At 42.2% G+C, this 21,649-nt stretch overlaps 1 protein-coding gene and 1 long non-coding RNA gene across 3 annotated transcripts in view; both read left to right on the plus strand.

Moving 5' to 3' along the window:
- The window catches only part of LOC139630122 (uncharacterized), a 41,431-nt gene extending 37,647 nt beyond the window's left edge, over positions 1-3,784 (plus strand). Inside the window, exon 5 of the long non-coding RNA XR_011693122.1 lies at positions 1,635-3,784. This is a non-coding gene — a long non-coding RNA (uncharacterized lncRNA). The remainder of the gene's footprint in view (positions 1-1,634) is intronic.
- A 7,606-nt stretch (positions 3,785-11,390) lies between these two features.
- Positions 11,391-21,649, plus strand: part of pparab (peroxisome proliferator-activated receptor alpha b) — a 29,743-nt gene continuing 19,484 nt past the window's right edge. Inside the window, exon 1 of one of the 2 annotated variants that reach the window (XM_071493288.1) lies at positions 11,391-11,599. The gene's annotated coding sequence lies outside the window, so the exon portion shown is untranslated. Of the gene's footprint in view, positions 11,600-19,629; positions 20,256-21,649 lie in introns of those variants that run through there. The other variant, XM_071493297.1, reaches the window with a different exon arrangement.

Raw genomic sequence — 21,649 nt, forward strand, 5'->3', positions numbered from 1 at the left:
AAGCGGCGTATCAGTTACAGATGCTGTGCTTTCAAGTGAAGGAGCGCTTGCTGAGTTTGCACACTTTTAAGAAGGTTGAATTTTCAGGTGGACAAGCTCTTAGTAAAGGAGGTGTTTTTAGATTGAATTGCATAACCGTGTGAAGAGTCCCGAACAAGAGTGCACAAGGGTACATGCCTGTGTGTGTGTGTGTGTGTGTGTGTGTGTGTGTGTGTGTGTGTGTGTGTGTGTGTGTGTGCGTGCGTACGTGCTTGCGTTGCATATTGGTCCTCTGCAGTACGTGTGTGTGGGTGCGAGTGTGAATATTTCCCCGTCACTGGATGATAGCAACTGGCTTCACTTGAAAGCAATAGCTTTCCTGGACATCCTCTCTGTTGGTCAGGACCCCAGAGCCATCTACTATATTAGAATGAAGTATGTCCAGTCAGCAGACTGAGAGGACAGCGTGCCTTGACCTTACCTTATGAAGTCTGGGCCCACACCGTTGAGCTTTTTGCAGGGCTGCACAATGAGAATAGACTGTGAGGTGAGCGCTGATATGCTCCACAAAGAGCCGACAGTTTCGCACTTAAAACATATTGAAGCTTAAAAATGTGCTTGATTTGAATATGATGAAAGATTTCTCTAATGTGCAACTCCATTTGAAATTCCCTGCAAAGCACTAATCTAATGCTTCTAGCATGCTTTCAAGAAAATTAGTTTTTTTTTTTATTTTTAATTTAATACCATTTGCTTGAAATAAAATTCAATTCTAAGTAAATGAACTCCTTGCATAGCTCTGTTTGTTTCTTTCTGTCAATACCCTGTGCATATGCAAACATATGTGTGTGTGCATACTGTAGGTTGCTATCGTGTAAAGTACATGCAAAGTGTGTGTCTGTTGCTCTGTAAGGGTGTGTGTCTGTGCATACTTAAAGTGCACTCATCCAGTGCTACGGTTTAAGTAAAGCAGAGCTGAATAATGCAGGCTCACTACTGAGCAGAAACAATGGGGCCCCTCAGCCCAAGACGCACAATTTTGTGTTGTGCTGTGTTTGTGTTTGTGCCTTCGCACATAGGATATTATTACTGTAGAGGTATGTGCTGACAAAGATGACCCTGATGTGACTGTGTGTCAGCATCTTGTGACATTTGAACATGTGGGATGGTGTGGCTTTCTCACAGAGCAAACAGAGCACAGGCACTCACTCATAAATCTTCTTCTTGTTTCATGTGGAGCAAACAGCGAAGGTGTTTCAGCTCTAAGCCTTCATCAGCATAGTGTACGCTGATGAAGGCTAATAGAGGGGCTGGTGCTCTGTTTGTTCTGTTCGGACAGAAACGACTGTGCACCTGATACATTGCTGGAGTATTTGGAGTTGTGCACGCTGCTGCTGTCTACTATTTCTCATGGAACACACAAGTATGAGCCATACAGAGTTTCATACAAGCTTGCTGTAAAAACACCGTCTCAAATTGCCCGTAAACAATATGTTTCACCTGAGAACCAAAATCGCTCTTGTACTGACTATCAGCCACTGGGATGTTTGCAATTGATCTCACTGAAGTCAAATGTAAAAGTCAAAGTGTTGAAGTATTTCTACATTTCCTTTGAGAAGCAGAAGTAACACATTTTCCCTCTCGGGGATTTTCAGATGGAGGCTACCTGACGTGCTGCTGCAACCGTGATGGAGGCAGGAGGCGATAGGCCAGTGCCCCACCCACCCCCCCCACCCCCCCACCCCCCCCCTTCGCTGCGTGTTACAGAGCAGGTGAGAAACATTAACAGAGGCAGCAGCAGCTGTGGCCCTCTGCTCCGCACATGTGGGCCAGGATATGAGCTATAGCTCCAGCTCGCCCACTCTCAACACTGGTCACTAATGTTAACACTCTCCTCTCTGAAGCACAGAAAACAGCACTAAGAAAAAAGTGGAAGCCTGGTGGAATCAGCACAGATGGTTCAAAATAAAACTACTTTTACTGTATGTTGTGAACAGTAATGCTTAGCTTTAGATGAGTGATTCCCAAACCTTTTGGCTGGTGACCTTTTAAAGCAAAGACCTTTCCATTTGCAACCTCATGTCACAGGTTGCATTTGCATTCTACATGTTGCATGAGTTGCAAGCAGGTCAAGCAGAGAGAGATCTGTTTATCTACATTTGTATTATTTTTAGAGTAAAACTTTCAAGTGCTTCAATTTATAAAAGAGCAAAAAATAGAGATGAGTAAAAAAAAATTGCATTTGAATTATGATTTCTCTCTTTTTAATCCTAACGTGGCCTCTTGTGAGGTCCCAGCCATCATGCTGGGAACCAAACCTGTCGAGTGATAACAACCTTATTTTCCACCATCTTTCAGCACTGGTCATAAACCTACTAAACGCTGAGCAAAGCCTGGTCTGGGCTCTTTAAATAGACAGCATTTAATGAATGGAAAATAGCATTTTAATAAGTTTGAGGTTAAAGTACTTCTTAGTAAAATCCTCATTTTGGATGTCACAGCACCCTCTAAGTTATATACTGGTTGCATTTGAATATGGAAATATCTTGGCTACAGTATTTGTTTGGGACATGCGCACCTTGTTAGATCATTTGAATTCCCCTTGGGCTCGAGCCATGAACCGGATGACCCTGTCGTCACATTGTGTTCTGAACACACAGACTCCAGTCACACCGGTGAGGTGTCCCAGAGGAGAGTGGCATGTGTGTTTGTGTGTCTGTGAATCATAACCGCTGTTTTGTATTCAGTGAGGTGTGTCAAAGTGGATTACCTGCATGAACGGGGACCTGAAAGGACTTTGTTTTTAAAGACTGTCCTTTGGGGTGAGGTAGTAGGTTGTATAGTTTTAGGGTGATACCCTTCCTGTCAGATAACTATACAACTTACTGTCTTTCCTGAAGTGGCTGTAATGTCTTCAGATGCCATTGTTGGAGCTTTTGGATCTGGATCAACACTGGAATGTGCATGTTTACCCGCTGACTGCTAAGAACATAACTCAGTCGCAGCATTTGACAATTACTGTAGGTAGGTTCCCTCTCATGATTTTCATGGTTGTACTTTAAGACTTAATGGTCAATAAAAAAGGAAATTTCATAAGTGGTGTTATGTCTTGCTGGTTCTGTTTGTGCCAAACAACAACAATCAACACAAAAACTGAATATTGTGTAAACTTTAACACAAATATGTTCTAATCCAATTGTTTTTTAGCTCTGGTTTCTAACAGTTTTTTGTGGCTCTTTTCCTCAAACTAATTGATTCTGACAGCTTGTATTTAAAACACAACTTATGGAGTCAGTCATTGTAAGATGGTTTTGATATGAAGTGTTTTTATTGTCAGAATGTAAGAGGATGTATTTATTTACCGCAATATAATGCAGTGTTTATGTGTAGTCCTGCCATAATGCTCTAGAGTACCAGTTCCACCAAAGCTTGCCAACCTGTAGGACCTTTCTGATGTTCGTACGGGGTGAGGTAGTAGGTTGTGTGGTTTCAGGGTAGTGATTTTGCCCAATCAGGAGATAACTATACAACCTACTGCCTTCCCTGAAGGGCAGCAATCCTTCACCATACAGACAAGGGGTGGGGGGGGGGGCATCAGGTGCACAGCATTAAAAAAAAAAGGCCCCAGGATCAAATAAAGCAAACCAGGCCAACTGTCCAGTCCCTGAGTCATCAAGTTATCTTTTAGCTGGACCACAGGCATCCACAGTCAGTCATAGCAGCAGACAGGACCAGCAGGTAAAGTTCACAATGTTTGCTTCTGATTTTCTGCTTCAAACAATAATAAAGAAAATAAGATAATGAATCAGTTTGTCTTTGATGTTTTGTTCTTACATCCCATGAGTGTCAATTTAACTGTTGAACTTTGAGACTCATCTGTAGTTGACCAACTTCATTGGTGCTGAATGGATTCCAAAACACTGTCATACCCTTTATTGAAGTTTACATAAAGTGAACATCACAACAGAGCTCCCTCTCTTCTGGTGAAATCCAGAACTTAATCAGCTACCCAAAACAATAGACCACACATCAGCTATCAGCTAATCAGCCCGAGCCCGTGTTGAACATAACCAAACACATTTATTGTTGTTTGTTGGCTGAGAAAACATTGGAATAATGTGTGAAAAAGCCTGACTTGACTACCTCCATCCAGTCCTGGGCTCAGCCAGCAGCCCCAGACATGCTGTAAAGCCCCAGAGCAGAGCAGATGGAAAGAAGAGCCATGGCACAATCTCACCTCCTGGGCTACAGCATGATTCATATGGCAACAGATGATGGTTACAGTACTCTATCGCTCTCCGGCCAACAGCACACATAAATACGCACATACTCAGATAGATGACAAGGTGAGTGCCAGCCGGTATCAGGCCAACTTGGGCATCAGACATGCCTCACTGTCTGAGACTCCAGCCCTGTATCTCGTATCAAGGTCAGACTTGGGGTTGTCATTCACAGCGAGAGCCCTCGCTCACCCCTGTACCCTCACTCTCCAGTCATGTAACCAGTTATCAGCCATGTGTCGGAGGTAACAGCTCATTAATAAGCGTTTGACTATGAATATGCATGCACAGACACATTTAAAGCCTACTGTACACACTTACACCTCCTCGATTTGCACATATTTTGTCCTCTACTTTGCATGTCATAGCTTCACACATATCAGTCATACCAGACATGCTGAACTAGTTTACATATTCACCAAATGTTTCTGACACAATGAGAAGGATTATGTGACAGTAACATTGCAGCGTGGGAAAAAAATCTACCACTGAGACCAGCTGTGGGAGTATTTGTATGTGGGCTGCACCCACTGTGTAGCTGTCCCCTGCCAGCCACCATATTGAACTGATTTGAGCCTTGGCCTTGGTGATAGAGCAAAGTGAGCTGAATATTAAGCCTGATGAGACAATGGATCTGTGTGTATCCTGTCTCTGGGGTTGCATCTCTAAATGCCATCCTCCATCCTTCATCTCCTGCCTCACTGCTTCACCAAAAAAAACATCGCAAAAAGCTTTGACGTCCACCCTGGGGTATTCTTTTCCCATGCAATAAGGAACTAATGAAAAGCTTTTGAGACTCAGTCTGAAACATATCAGTCAGAATTCAATAATATACTGTTGTTTTATCCAAACTTGCCAGGAATTTGAAAAGAATAGCACTCACAGCAGAGCTTTTCTAAGCTTTTGTATGATGTCATAGCTGTATAAATGGAATAGTATTATTGATTGAATGTAAGTGGATAGGACTGAAGGCTCGGTGTGGGCAGGCCTCTCAAATAAACCACCGAGCAGAGGGTGCATTCACTGAAATGAAGAAACACTAAGCCGGCATCGAAATAGATTCAGCAATGTTAATCTGTGCCACGGTGATTAGGAAATGTGCTATTCGCTATGAAATATAGGGCAAGGAAATGAAATAACTTGTTTCTATAGCAATGATATTTATTCCATATTCATATTTATATTTCCTGCACATAGAAACAAACCGAAGACCAGCACAACTTCCAGGCCTCATTCATTCTGTTACAGATGGGGCAAAAGTGCCACCTAGTGGATATGTGATGTTCTTCACATGCAGTATGTCTGCATTGTGGTTCACTAACACCGTCACATAATAATGTTACTATTGTTTTTTCTGTATACTTCTATAATGATTATTTCCCTTGTGAAAAAAATTCTAGTGAAAAATGCTCATCACAATTAGCTGAAAACAGTGGCGATGTCGTCAAATGGTACAAAACACTACACAGTGAAAACATATTCAACTTACTGTGATATAATACAAGGGAAATTAAATTTGTACATATGAGAACCTGGAGTCAATTATTTTTTGTAATTATTGCTGTAAAAATTGACAATAAATTATAAAAGTAGTTGTTGATTCATTTCCTATTCAATTTATAAGCATTCATTTACCCTTTAGTTCTTCAACTCAAATCAAGAGTCTGCAGATAGAGGGTGTTGTAAATGTACATATATAATAGTGCATGATTGTCGTGTATAAGTAATATTAAGTAGGCTAAATAATCAAACATTATTTTTTGTAGGTCATATACTCACTCATTTCTCCCAGTAGCCAGAAGGCTTGTTCTTGAATGAATATCTTGATGTTGTAGTGAGGAGGTGATGCAGGTGATGTAACCACCACTGTTGGCCGTTTTTCAGCAGCAGGTGGCAGCAGAGGTCTGACTGCTGTTGAACCTCCACACTGACCCACATCCTGCACTTCAGTGGGTCAACATGTTAATCCCTCTCAAAAGAAGTACATGCAAGCCCCCCAGATACCTCAAACGTATGTTATATAAAACTGCGACTTTATATGTGACAGGAAACATGAAGGTTGAGAACAGAAACGTCTAAGTCATGTGGTACAAACGTTTGTTTTGGCTAAGCTGGGCTAAACAGTAGGGTTAAATGTCATACACCATCAATGTAGTTACCAGAGGATAACACATAGAATTACTATTAACACCAGCATCATCATATTTACAGTCTTGTTCATTGCATTTCATTACTAAAATAGATCTACTGTATGTGTTTAGTACCATGGTGGGGCAGTGAGTCCTCCCCCAAACTGTAATTCTAAAGATAGGTGTCCTTTCATAACCATACATAAATTCATCAAGTTTTTGTTTCGTCATGGCCTGTTTTACTACAGCTTGGTTCAGTTCAGGGACAAACATGTTGTAAGTGAATGGGGCAGTTGTCATCATATTATCTAGATGTGGAAAGCATTCTGAGTTTCCCATTAATTGGGAAACCAGCTGCTGTCCAGACAGAAAGTCTTGACCGAAGCTCATTACTGGGGACTGTCTGTTCTCGTGAGTCGTGTTGCAACGAGCCGTATCTTCTGAGTCTAATGTTTCTCCACGTCCTCCTCACATGGAGAAATCACCAGCAGCTGTGGAGAAGCTCAGTGCGCTGTAGCTGACATCTGCGTGGGTGTGCTTTTGAGTGTTATCTGTTACTGCAGGATTTTGCATTGATTGATTTAATATTTAATGCAGAGCTGTACTGTGTTTCTGCCTGATCTTCAGAGATCTGTTACAGCTACCTCTACTGCAGTGGTGGAGTGGAGCTGAGTACATTTAGTTAAGGGCTGTATGTACATTCAATTTTTAGGTTGTACTTCTCTTTACTGAACTTCTCATTTTCGGCCACTATATATATTTCAACTCAACTGCTGTAGTCTTAACTCCAATATATGTATTTGAAAGCTGGAGTTACTTTGCAGAGTAGGATTTTACATATAATACATATGATCAGCTTGTTAAATACAGTTCTTTGTTTTAGATTTAAAAGGGTATATTAGTGTGGCATCATGGTGCAGTGGTTAACACTGTTACCTCACAGCAAGAAGGTTCTGGGTTTCAAAGTTGCCTGCACACTGGGTACTATTGCTTCCCTTCACGGTCCAAAGACAAATGCAGGTTAGGTCGATTTGCATGATTGAGTGTGAATGGCTGGATTTCCTCCAACAATCCCATCAATCCAAATTCAGAAGATGTATGAAAAGACATAAAACTGTCGACAGATCCGTTCCCAGTTGAGCAAACTCCATCCTGTGATAAAAATAGTGGAATACGGTTGAAAGTTCAAGAGAAAGCAAGTAAATGTACCTTCAGTTTGGATTGTTTTATCAAATGACTATGTCCAAGGTCAAGAATGCAGCAGCAGAATGCAGGCTGGGCCTGGGGCCTCTCTGTGTGGAGTTTGCATGTTCTCCCCATGTCTGCGTGGGTTCCCTCCGAGTACTCTGGCTTCCTCCCACAGTCCAAAGACGTGCACGTTAGGTTGATTGGTGACTCTAAATTGCCCATAGGTGTGTGAGTTAGTATGTGTGATTGTTTGTGTCTCTATGTGTCTCTATGTGATAGACTGGCGACCTGTCCAGGGTGTACCCCGTCATCGCCCAATGTCAGCTGGGATTGGCTACAGCCCCCCCGCGACCCGGTACGGTTAAGCGGTATAGATAATAAAAGAATGAAGAATTAACTTACATGCTTAGTAGTTACAACTGTCTCACCTCACATTGACCAACTACTGTAGATCTTTAGTTTAATGTTTCTTCATGGTCTTGGAGAAATGAGCAGTGCTATGCAGACCTTACGGGTCTCTGTCAACTGATGCTTGATGTTTGTGATACATGATTATACCAGTCAATCACTGGGGTTTTACTTAAAGATTTTACATAAATCTCCTTTTGCAATAAAGTGACACGTTGCTGGGAGACAACTGCTTTGCTTGCCTGTACCTCCACTGAGAACTGCCTAGCGAGACTGAGATGACCTAAGTGTGGTTAACAGACTCTTTGGCTGGGTGGATCCTGGCTGAAATGAGCCTTCAACCCAGAATCTCCAGTTGGATCCTCTAGAATCTGATCCACTATTCTGCAGAGACTGTGAAATAGACGTATTAGAGATTCTCTCCATGCAGTACATCTGGAGAGTTGTCTTCATATGCTACGTGTGTGGTTGTATGAGCAAGCATATTTACTCACTGTGCTTCAGTGCAGTTGGACAAAACTAAAATCTGATGTGCTTTTTTTTCTGTATTTGATTAATTTTTACTCAACTACTTCACAACAGTTCAGAGGCAGATATTGTACTTTGGACTCCAACTCAGTTTATGAAATCTGTAGTTAATGGTTACTTAAGTAATGATTTTAAATGCAAAACAGATGATGAGCTTATAAAATGTGCAAATGTTGCCTCGTTTTACATGAAAATCCAACCATGAAATAAACATCACCTCAACCAACTACAACATTGAAATGCTGCTTACATGATGAGGCAGCCATGGGTAAAATTTCAAATGAATGTTTTTTTTGGGGGGGGATTTCCACTTCTACTTAAGTAAAGGATCTGAATACTTCTTCCTTTTTCCACCACTATGCATGTAAGTGCTGAGTGTACGTGGAGGTCTTGAGGGATCCACTCTGGTCCCAGGACACTTTTTAGTGACGCCCACATTGCTTTGCCAAAGACACAGACAGAACATGATGGGGAACGGGATGTGGAAACAAGAGGGCAGAGAGATGTAATCGGCACACACACACACACACACACACAGAGGGTCGCACACTCAGCATCTGGCATGAACTGGGAAAATGGAGCCGCTACATCAGTGGGGCAGTTTATTGCAACAGTTTTGACTGGAAACCCTCACAACTTGGCCTAGCGTCAGTGTTGAACAGTGTTATCTCCAGCTGCCATGTGATCGTGCTGATAAGTGCATCGTTTTCTCATTCACAGTTAGCAGGACCACGCACTGGTCAAGGTCTCATAAACTACAGCTCATGCTGCAGAGACATCTGGAAGTTTAAAGAGAGAGCTGAATCTGAAGAAAAGTGTTGCTAGACTTCAGTTCTGTAGTTTTGGCGTGACAAGACGTGTATACAAGAAAAATATGTTGACATCCCCTACATTGCAACATGTGTTTTACTTATTGCTTGACTTGGATGTTTGAGCTTCAATGCACAGAATGATGTATGTGCAGAGTTTGATGCTAGAAGGCTGTTTCCACATTCAGCGACTGAGGGGGGGTTTGAGTTTTTGACATCGCCTCTAGCTTGGAGGCAAACGCTTGTTCTTGTACGAGAGTGGGATGGAAACTTAGAAACTTTCAGTGCACACAGACTGAGAATGAACTTTTCAGTGAAGTAGGAGAGATCTTGCATCCAGCAGTTGCACTTTTGCAACAAAAATGTGTGCATGTTCAAAGATTCTGGAATTTGTGGGGGAAAAAAAATCAAATCAGACTCTAATTATAATTCAAAGCATTTTTGTATTAAAAGATATGGGAGGGGATCTTTAATTAGGAAATTATTGATGTTTTTTCTTCTGCAAGAGTAAGTTTGTGACACAGAGGTCAGTTTTCTTACAAAATATAAACAATTTAGAAATTAAATTATCCATAAAATTACACCCAAATTTCCAGTTTTCCTTCTTTTCAAAGAGAAACTGGCCACTAGAGAATATATGCAACTTATTACATTATCTTTTGAGTATTTATTTTGTTTTTGCCCTACCAACATTTACAGTAACAATTTGACTTGTGACACTGTCAGTGGGCAAGTCAAGTCAAGTGGATTTTATTGTCATGTCAACCACATACTGTTGGTACAATGCACAGTTAAAATGAAATAACGTTTCTCCGGGACCATGGTGCTACATGAATCAACACAAGACTACAGAACATAGAACAACAATTAACAACAGTTTAACAACATATAACTACATAAAGTGCAAGTGTGCAACCCAGACAAGACAGCTGACACAACGAGGACAGTACAGTCTTGGTGTAAAGTAACATGGTATATCAGCTCGGTGTTGTTTAAATACAAATTTATGGTACTTGCACTTCAGCACTTCATACTTCTGACTAGATTTGTGAGCAAAATACCACACGTTTTACTGATGTACATTTATTTCACAGCTAGATACTTTTCAGATACAGATTTCTGATTCAGTTTATAAAATGTGACGCATTGCTATAGATGAAACTGCCCACCAGTAGATGAAGCCCTTAAAATGAACTCCACTTATAACCATGTACAACATTTATGTAGCGCTTACATGTTCTTGCATTAATAATAATGACCTGATAATACAGTGATATAACGCTGACATCCAGTATTGTGCAGCACTTTTACTTTTCTTTATGTACATTTTGCTGAGAACACTTCTGCACCGTTACTTAAATAAAATGATGACTTCACTTTTTACATTGTTTTATTTTTATATTGTGGTGATGCAACGTTTACTTAAATAAATGAACTGAATAAGACTTCCATCACTGATACTGTACACTTGCCTGTTCTTAATAGTCATATGTCGTTTATCTTTGTTGCCTTTGTATAGCTGTTTGTTTATGTGTGTATCTTCGTGTGCATGTGTATGAGAGCTACTGAAATCCAGAATTAAATTCCTTCTGCAGCACCCGGCCAATGAAATCTAGTCTGATTCTGAAATACTGTTTGGTATTAAGAAATATCATTTTTAATTAGCTTTTTTTATGTTTATGCGTGGGCAACATGGTTAGGGTTATACATCTATGTCATAACAGCTTCGCTGACATTAATTAAATGAAATGAATTGAGAGCACAGTGGAGGGGGCCACTTGGATGTTTTGCCAGGATGTCTTGATTGCAGTTCAGCATCATTGTATCTGAACGTCACACCGTACTTTAACTGTGTGTTTCTGAGGGGCCACTCGTTGGTCTCTGGTTGGCCTCAGTCTGAACAGAGCACGTTCACAGGAAGTCCTCTTCCGGTCCCCTCCGCGCTGTCGCCGTGGTTAGGGGGCGTCCTTCTCAAGAGAAACCGCTGCTCTCTCGCTATTCGCCCAAACTATAGGTGTGTCAGGGGGGTGTGCGCGTCCTCGCCGCCAGCTGTCAGTCATGAGGTCACTTCCTGCGGGTGTGACCTCACAGCTCCGCTTTGTATGGACGTGGTGGGGGATTTTTTGACAGCGGCAGCGCTGTTGGGAAACAAACGAGGACGTGGGCTGGGGACTGTTTTCTTCCCCTCGCTCCTCTCTCGATCCTGCACCGAGCGCTTCTCATCCCCTGCGAGATTCCCGAGGATATGGCGGCTTCGGACTGGGCTGTCTATTGCAAGGTAGTTGTCTTCATTTGGCCTTTTATTGGAGAAATGCACCCTCCTCCTGCTGCAGCGGCGGCAGCAGCTGAGAGACTGTCTGTAAGGGAATTTTGTTGTGGGGCACAGAGGTGGTGGCAGCCGTAGACACAGCGTGTGTTTTAGACCGAGTCCGGTTTGCAGCGCCAGACCTGGGCACGACTGTTGACAGGCAACTGGGGCACATGAAGAAATTCTTCAAGGATTATCAGAGCATTGTTATTGTATGGAGGGAGGCTCATATGATTTCAGTTCGCACGCCTGCGCAGCTGAAGTGGCCCTCGCTCATCGATAGGCAGCATCTCCCTGTGATGTAAGCTATTCATTATTGAGCCATGCACTTCACACAAAGGCTACTTATTGGTGCGCCCTGTTACTCTAATGGCGGCTATGAAGCAGCTGTTGATTGCTTATTGCTCAGTGTATCAGATGCGCAGGTGACACTGACAGTAGCGTTAAAGGGTCAGTCCCGTGTGACACATGAAGCAGCGTGCACGTCCAAAACGTGTGCAAACACTTTCAATCCGGCCCAGACATGTGCATAACACCTGCACAGGTCTCTTGAGTGTAAATATTGTTTCATGTTACTGATGGAGGGAAGTTTTGATTGCACGGTTTGGAGATCTCCTGTGATCTGTGTTCAGCACTTTTGCAGCTCAAACTCTTTGCTGTTCAGTGTTGAAGTGAAGCTGTGGTTAATATGTAGCTGCAGGTTCTATGGCCTAGCTCCTTAAGTAACCCTGGGGCACTTCTCCCTCTCTCCACCTCAGTGACTCCCTCTCTGCGCCCATTGTGAACATGCAGAGCTTTCACATGAGTGCCAGGCAAAGTCACAGCCAACACAAGTGTGTGATATGATTATTCATTCATTTTGTTATCATTTACACTGATAACTCTGTGAGCATGGCGTCCTGCAACTCAACTGATGGTTTAGTTTGTCATTAGGAAGCTGGCCACCTCGCAACTGCCGTTTCTTAAAAACTCTGTTTCTGTGAAAGTGAAATTCGACCCAAATCCTGTACATGTCCCATGCTCCTAAGCAATACAGGAATGCAGCCTTTCTTTTCCCACAGGTAGATGGATCCTATGTGTAATTTCAGTTGTCTACTCTTATAACTGTCACTTGTGTGTTTGTTTTAGATTAAAATACCTCTGGTGGGTTCATCAACGTTGAAAGGGCTTCTACAGTTAATGCTCTTGACACCTCACTTAAATAAAGTCATTTAATTTAAGTGTAAGACGACATTGGGACTGACTGGATACCGCAGTGATTAAAGGCTTGTTTGTGTATTAAATGGTCAGAAGAGACTTGCATTGGTTGCGATTGGAAAGCTGCCTCAGGAGGTTGAGCTCCTGCTGACACGTTTTCCTAAAAGTGAGACTGATCTGACGACAGATGCTCCTCTCTGCAGTCCCGAGATTCAGCTCAGTCCTGTGTACGAGGCTTTTACCTGTATTTGCCAACACTTAAAGCCAGTCTCCACATCGACGTAGCGTTTACCTTGGGTTCAAAGGTCTTCAGTCAGAACCATTTTTTTACTCACCTTATCTCACTGTTGAATGTTGTTAAAAGTCCATTAAAAGTCATATAGAATTTGACGCTGTCTGAAAGTGGCATTTTTCTTTTTTTTTTTGTGTGTGTGTGTTGGCGGAGTGCAGCCAATTGAAAACATCAATATTTTTTAGACTGAAGAATAAATCACTTCATAGGCTAAAAATGTTCCAAGAGATAACATCAAAAGAGGCACACCAAACCCTGGTCAAATAGTCATTGCAAATGAGGTTGGGTGGTGTTACTGCACTGAGGCAGTCAGATAGTGTCAGTGTTAGTTATTTCAAAAATGCAGTAAAGTAAATTAAAAACCTTTTCTTGTGGTTTACTGACACAGTCAGTGTCTCGCCCATGATAAGTTCCACCTGTTCTTTTCTTTATTCCAAGCAGACTTCACTCACAAGCATGTGGATCTTACTCTGTCTGCAGGAGTGGCCACATTTTATAATTTCTTTCAGTTCTTATCACAGCCTGTAATTCATCTTCCAACTTAACTGTTGTAATCAGAGGAACACAATGCAGTCAAGATAGTCTTATCTCTCATGCACAGCACATGAAAAATGTCTTTAGACACAAACTGTCAGAACTAGTTTCTGCTGCTGCACTCTGACAGTTTTGTCTCGAGGAACCTGAGACCTTTAATCGGCTTCTGCTTGGTGGCATTCACACCCTGGAAAGACAGGCTTGTAGACGCAGAAACGTTCTCATTCTGTCAATATACAAAGATGGCTTCTCAATTTCATAGACATAGCAAGCATGGGGCATGCACCAGGCAATAGCAAAAACCTTGATAACCAAGTGGAAAACAATAGATTACAATAATAAAATCATTCATGTAACTGTTTTCCGTGTACATAAGGTCCAGGGTGGGTGGGGTGGGAAGGGGCGGAAGGGAGGATATGTGAGCTCTTATTTCTTCTTTGTTAATTTTGTGCTGATTTATGTGTGGATATTATTGATTATTTTATATTATTATCTACCAACTTGTAACCCCACCCCCACTCATCATAATTTAAAATTTTCTTTATAGTGAAAATGAAATGAAAAACAATCATTCCAACTGAAATCGTATCGCATATCGCAGTCACAAGATCTGCCAAAAAAATCGCAATATGTTTTTTCTGCATGTCGTGCAGCCCTGCACAAAAGACAGAAACAAGAACAGAGTGAGCGGCAGAGTTTTCGGCTCCACAAACAGGACTTTCAGGTTTCTCCCCAGCTGAACAGTCTCAAGAGTTTATCATTTGTCTCTGTCGTGGGCCTATGAAGAGGTCTATTGGAAGTATGTTTAGCGACAAGAACATAGTTCCACTGACCTATTTTTCCACACATGGCAGAAGAGCAATGTTAGCGCTGGGCATAGTTTGAAGAGAATTAGTCAGACAAGTCACGGCCTTGGGTCCATCCAGCATTTGTTATGTGTGCTTGAAGGAAATGCAATTCCAGAGGGCTTCTTTCACCTCTTAGACGCTGAATGCCACCACTGCCTGGCTATCGACTTTGCAGGTTCCAGGGCGCCTCTGTCCTCTCTCACCTGTGAGAGCAACCCCAGAGAAATAAGCCACTTCAGGTGCTAGGTCTTGTACTGGGGGACTGTAGGTTGGGGGGTGCTTGAAACAAACTAGTTCACATAAAGTGTCTTCCAAATACATTTAAAAGCAAATGTGTTTATGGCTGATCCAGATGGCTACACTCAAAGGTGGACTGAGAAGGCTGCCAAAATACAGTACAGTGAAGCAGGAGATAAAAACTGTGACATGTGTAAGGTGCATTAGGAGGTGTTTCAGACACTGTTTGAGGATCCAACAAGCATTTTGTTTGACGCCTTGAGGCAGCATTCAGACCAAAAATAGCACTCACACACCGCCATCTCCTTATTTACTTATCTGAGCCACTGAGTTAGCAGCACAAGAGTTCTTAGAGGGCTAAAAGTTAAACTTTTCAACACCGCAATGCAGCAACACACATGCAGACACGTCTGTAGATGATGTTGGACCCGAAACAGTGTATTTGTTTTCTTCCCAGTCATCGAGACGGGCAGTCAAATGATCACCGCTATGATAACTTTCCATAGTTGTAAAATCCCTCTTCATATTATCAACAGCTGACCAGTGTTTTGATGTCTGATAAGCCTTCAAACTCATTATTTAAACTGAACTTCCTGGATCAAATTTCACCTTCTCACTTGTACCTGTAGTAACACACCCACACCAACATAGAGTTTTTTTGTTGTTTTTTTTTAAGCAGTGCTATTTTCAGTCCAAATGTGGTTGTAGCAGAACAACGGCCATACCTACATTTCTATGGTCTGTTTGTTTTGCAACTTGTGTCCTCTGTCAGCCAGGTTTGACCTTCATCAGAGCCAGGTCTATTCCCCTTTGAGCCTCTGGTGAATAGGATTGGGGCCCTCCAGCCGGACTTACAGTAAGCAGCTCTGGACAGGAGATTGTCTGTGGTAATGATCGGGGTGGGCTGCAGTGTATATAAGCTGAATTTGTATGTTAAACCATGACAGGACTTGACAGGAGGATTTGACTGGTCTCTTGAAAGAATGTCTTTTGAAACCTCTTTGTCTCGTGCAGTCCTGTGTTTCTGGTCTGTTTGTGTGAGCGTCTCATCTCTTCAGTCTCCTGTTTGTTTAAGATCAACCCACTCTTGGACGATTTACACTTTTTGTCAGCTTGAAATTCAGGCAATTGTGCCTGATCCTCATTCCACGTGAGCCACAGCCTTTAGGAATCCTCATCAATGACCTGTCCCTTGTCTACTTCCCCTTTTTAATTCTATTATAACAAACCACTATCTTTTATGGCCTCATTTTACATTGGTATTATATTACAACAAACGTATTCCTATCATGTCATTGTAGCTTGAGTTGGTGATAGAGAGGTCTTTGACACTAGTATGGAAATTGACAGTGCTTATTAACTTGTCAGATGACCATGCCAAAGGTCGAGGTGGGGCAAAGATTGTTTTGGATGAAGGTTGCTATTTCTGCTAATAAACTGACTCTTTCAGTTCTACAGGAACTCACTGAGAAGCAAACATAGTCAGAAGGACCATACCAATGTAAATCAGCTGCATAGTTTAATTGGGTGTGTTGATTCAAATGATATAATATAGCATGCAATTATACATGATAGATAGATAGATAGATAGATAGATAAAATACTTTATTAATCCCTTGGGGAAATTCAGAATATTGTTATATAACAGAAGGTAACATCTTGGACATCAAACTACAACATCTTCTGATTGCAGCTGCTGTTAACTTGCTGCATGTAGGAAGCCAAAAGAACATTTTGGCCTTTTTTTTTTTTGGCTTTGTCTTTTGCCGTACTCAGAGATCCTACTTCAGTAGCAAATTAGTGTTGTTCTGTCACCAGGCCTGTGTGCTCCATGCCTCCCCACAAACACGTAGGCTGCTTTGGCAGCCAGAAAGGGGGAACTCACAATTCCACTGTCATGCTGGAAAATGAAACAAGATACACACAGCTGTCAGAGGGAAGGAGAAATGCTCCCCGGCCTCATGCTGTTCTCATCTCAGTTTTGGTGATTTCTGCTCTCTGGCACTCTTCACTCCATTGTTTTTCAGTAATGCATAAAACTCTCTCAGAACAGTTTGGGGAAATTCTTCAGCATGCCTCAGTGCAAAGATTGTTTTGGGCTAAGATGATGAAGATGTGACTTTTTTTTTATTTTAAATTGTTGATAAAATGTTTGTGATCAGTCCAATCCAAACCCAAAGATATTCAGTTGACTATAATATGAAGCTGGCACCAGCAAAAGTTTGGTATCTTAAGGTGTCTTAATAGATCCTTACATTGTGCACAATTGTTGTTGATCAGTTTTCCACTGATCAGTTCAATAATTTTACCCATAAACGGTAGTATGATAAGATTTCTCCCAGAGTGATTTTTGCACATAATAAATGTACTATTTAAATCCTCTGGGCATTTAAATCCCTCCTGTAATGTTGTAGCACGTGTACTGTCCTCCTAAATCTATACAAAGCATGCAAAATATTTCATATTTCTTGGCAGCATCTCATTTAAAGTTGTGAGTCAAAGTTCACAGACTGAGAGCTTTGACTGCCATCCTTGTGTCCCCGTGTTGCCAGCGGGTGAAGGTATTGTATCTTGGCAGCGCCTCAGGGGACGGAGCAGCTGGTGCAGAAGCACAGACTCACTTGAACATTCCCTTCTCTTTGGCACTAGCCATGATATGTACATTGTGCTGATCACACATGCAGTATTTTTATTTCTGGAGGAGGATGTGTGCTCGTATGTGTAGAACAAACTTGTACTGCACATAATATTCAAACCTAGAAATGTCTGAGCATACGAATTTGATTTCCTCCATTATATAGTCAAAGCCATGTGTTTCATATTGAACAGAAAAAACTCAATACTGAAATCTCTTAATATTTTTGTACAGTATTGAAACTAGCACACTAAGTGCCAGGAACTTTAGTCCCTTAAATAACCACTGGAGGCTGGCTCCAAAAGTGAGTCAATCTCCATAGACGCCCATGTTAAAATACCCAAATTTACAGCAGAAATAAACATGTTTACAGCCTCGTACAAAAATCAGTTTTGGTCTCCACAGCTAATTTCCCCCTTCATGAAAACTTACTTGCCTACATTTTATTAAGGCTTAAATCTATGCATAATTGAGAGCATGCCAGTTTGAGTAACAGGTGGGTGAGCGTATCCTCACCACAAACCGGCATGCACTGAAGTCTCGGCTCCACACACGCCCCACCTCTTTGCCCGGTTTTGGATTAGCCAGGAGTTATGCGGAATCAGGCACTGCCAAGATGGCAACGGTGGAACAGCCCACTCTGAGCTTCAAAACCACTCTTCATAATCCTATGGATGACGTCACAGAGGCTACGTCCATCTTTATATACAGTCTATCATCACCACATGAGTATGCAAAGAGGGAGAATCAGTAACATTTAATACACACAGTAAACCCAGCACAATGATTTCATAGATCATAAAAAAGTGTAAGTTAAGGTGACTCATACAGTTGGCTCATAAAGGCTTTATGATAGTTGTTGCTCCACTTTGACATATGCAAGTGCCGCTTGCTATCTCCAGCCCCACGTCTGTCAAGTGATAAACGCAGCTGGAAAACATTGCTGAAGTTTCCCCACTGTGAAATTTACAGTTGGGATGAGCTGCAGAGAGGTTTTGAAATGGTGGCCTGCTTGATCCTTGTGACTGATTTCTAAATAAGTACAAAGTGGCAGCCAGGCAGCCAGCGTTTGGCACAGAACAGAGATGTTGCTTAAGGACATTGTCGTTCGGTTTTTGGTGATTTCAGCAGCTGGAAACAGAGAGGGTTGAGCCTGCCGTTGGTTCAGCTGTATCTACATCTAACACACTGGGGTAGCTGGTTAAGCTGTGGCTGTACTCCGGGTCAAGGTTACACAGCAGCTGTGGCATTTCTCCACATGACCTCACTGTTGCTGCCACATCAGACTCCATCCAAGGCAGAAAAAAAAATACACTATGATATTATTACTAGTATATCATTACCACAATCCATGTTCTGTCTCTGCCTTTGTTATGTTCCTATGAGCCAAACAAAGACCAGATGTGTTGAACAGATTATGGGGAACTAATACTTGCTAGTATAAAATGCTCAATTTATCAGGCAAGTAAACAGCCAGAAATAGCTCATGCCTTGCAACGTTATGAGGAAGAAAACATTTGGAGACAATGACAATTGGTCTAGTTAAACATACTTTAGAAATGTCCAAAGAAATGCTTGTAATTAGAAAGCTGTCAAATGCCTAAACCTGAGGCAAAAATAGTTAAGATGCCAAAGAGTTACGAGGTAACATTTTGTTTTATAAGAGGTCATGACAACCAGGAGTCTGTGTGCCATGAAGTAAACACAACCAGGACCATTTGTCTATATTCAGATTTTTGACACATGTTGATACTCGTTTCCCCAAAACTGACAATCACAGCTAATGATTATTTCTTCATGTTATGACTTCACCACAATTTTTCATGGTTTTTTGACTCCATGACACACAAACACACACACACACACCACACACTTTCTGCCACGTAACGCTGTGCTTTTAACAGCCTGAGTGAGGGGTCAGGTCACTGTAGACATTCTGAGGTAACGTGATACACTGTCACATTGCACCTCCTGCAGCGTTTTATGGTCAGACTGTATACGCTCTTCTCTCTTGTGAACATGTGTGGACATTTAATTATTATTTTGACACTGAACACGCTGTCAATGCAGAGGTCGGAGTCCACTGGAGGTTTATGCAACTTAATGTTTTTATTTCTCAACTCAGTGCAGCGGTGGGTGTTCAGCGTGCTGACAGCCAACGTTCAAGCTTCACGCTGTATAGAAATTTTGAAACCAGTGGATTTATGGAAAAGCTGTGTAAAAAAAAAAAAAAAAAAAAAAAAAAAACTTGAAATGGGTCATCAAAGATGTTAAATTAGTCAGGAAAACTAATGTTTGCAAAGACACGGATACAGACCTTCAGATCTAAAAATAGCAGCCAAAATTTGCTTTATGCTTTACATTTAACTGTCACTAACCCCGACGTATTAGGTGAAGTGACATGATAACAGGGTGATTGAACTGTCAGCGATCATACGGCTCATCTGTCACAGACGACAGCAGAAGTCCAATGTCAATCACTTCCACCGGCCTGTACTTTGGCCAATCTCCATAATGATAAGAGGGCGCCGGCCAGCGTATCAGCCCAGAGTGATAAGGGTTCACTCGAGTGTTTACACTGCGGGCACGGTCCAGGCTGAGCTCATCGAGTGAACTCTTCAAACAAATGGACAGGCAGAGCAGGCGGGACAGCCCCATCAGCCCATATTCCCACTCTAAGACCACCATAATGGCCTCTGGGCCACTTCCTGTCACAGGCCTGTGGACACTCAGACCACAGGATGCGTGGATTAAACATTAACCTGTGGTCCGCTCTCTCTCACAAACACTCTCAATCGTCACACAAACTCTTGGATTGAGCTGGAGTTCATGTTGTCAGGGATCAAAGTTGCATGGATGGCTTTGAGTTTTTGGATGAGGAAGGTAGGGTGGGAGTGTTTTGTTTACATTAGTTATTATTGGGTTTTCATTTTTATTACCTATGCCTGGTAACATTCATTTGTAGATGGGTAGTAATGCTGGTTTTATTATGACACAACAAACAAATAGCACATGAGCAATTTATCTTGTTTCTGTGTCTTTGTTGCCAAGCCATAATCTCCTGTAATCGTTTTAGTCATGTTGTTTTCCACCCTTCCATGAGACAAGCCCTAATGTCTTGGTCTGCTTCCAGTTTTATCTGTGTTTTCCTGTCATCACACTCTTTGCTGTTTTGTTGTCCTTTATCTTTGTTGGATTTGGAAAGCATAAAGCTTGATTGGTCGCCTCAGAGACAACAGTTAGTCATGGAGACTGAGTGATTAGACCTACCCAGCAATCAGCTGCAGCCACACAGATACCCATCTGCGTGGATGTATACTGCAACAGGATCAGATAACATGATCCTCTTCAAGTACTATACTTCTTAAGTGATGGATGTCACTACTGCCACTGTCAACTTAACAGTGCAGGTGACTTGTAGATCACTTATTTGAGGATCTCATGTAAACTAACTTATCTGTGTGGTTTCCTGTCGGGTGAGCAGGGGGTTGCTCACATGCCTGGGTCACATTCAGAGCATATTTATCTGCCTCAGCCAGAGCTTAGTAGCTGCTTCATGGCCTGCTGGTCTAATGTGGGTCTTGACGGCGATGGATGAGCGTAATGTGGGGGGCTGGGTGGCCATGCTGTGCAGAGGTCCGTCGAACTGTATGGATTATTTATGCTCCGCTCATACATCCGGCTCTGTGATCACTGGTGCAGACTTGCCAACGCACATTTTAACCTATTTTTACAGTAATGGGATTTATTGATTCTGATGAGAGATTGAATTCCAGCGGTAGTAGGTTGTAGCTGTCTTCACCGTGCCTGCAGACCTCCCTCCACTGCTGATGTCAAAGTGTGAGCCATGTGTCAGCATTGCCATGACATTGTCATGGCGACCTTGGCGGCTCTTGGTTAGTGGTCTTTTGTCAGCGTAAACCCCCATCCTCCTCTTTTTGGACCCTACCGCCAACCCTAACATGCACACAAACACATATGACCTTGCTCATCTTCCACTCAGCGTGCGCAGTGCCCTCCGCAGGCTTGGTTGAGCGAGCACAAGAGAGGTCTTGACCTGTGGGACAAAAGGTTTGCTGTTACCGTAGGAACCCTGTTTTCTTTCTCTCTCTGCCTCTCTTGCTCTCTCTGTCTCATACGTTGCTGGTAATGACTCTGTAATGTAGCTTAAGTGACGTTCCTCTCCACCCTCCAGTGTCTCTATGTCTCAGTCCTCTCTCGGCAGACCTCTGCAGTCTGCAGCTAAGCGGCTCTGCGTGTTTACATTCTCGTGTTGT

The sequence above is a fragment of the Trachinotus anak genome, unplaced genomic scaffold (assembly GCF_046630095.1).
Source record: "Trachinotus anak isolate AG129_WGS33_773 ecotype Australia unplaced genomic scaffold, CSIRO_AGI_Tana_v1 ptg000002l, whole genome shotgun sequence".
Lineage (NCBI taxonomy): Eukaryota > Metazoa > Chordata > Actinopteri > Carangiformes > Carangidae > Trachinotus > Trachinotus anak.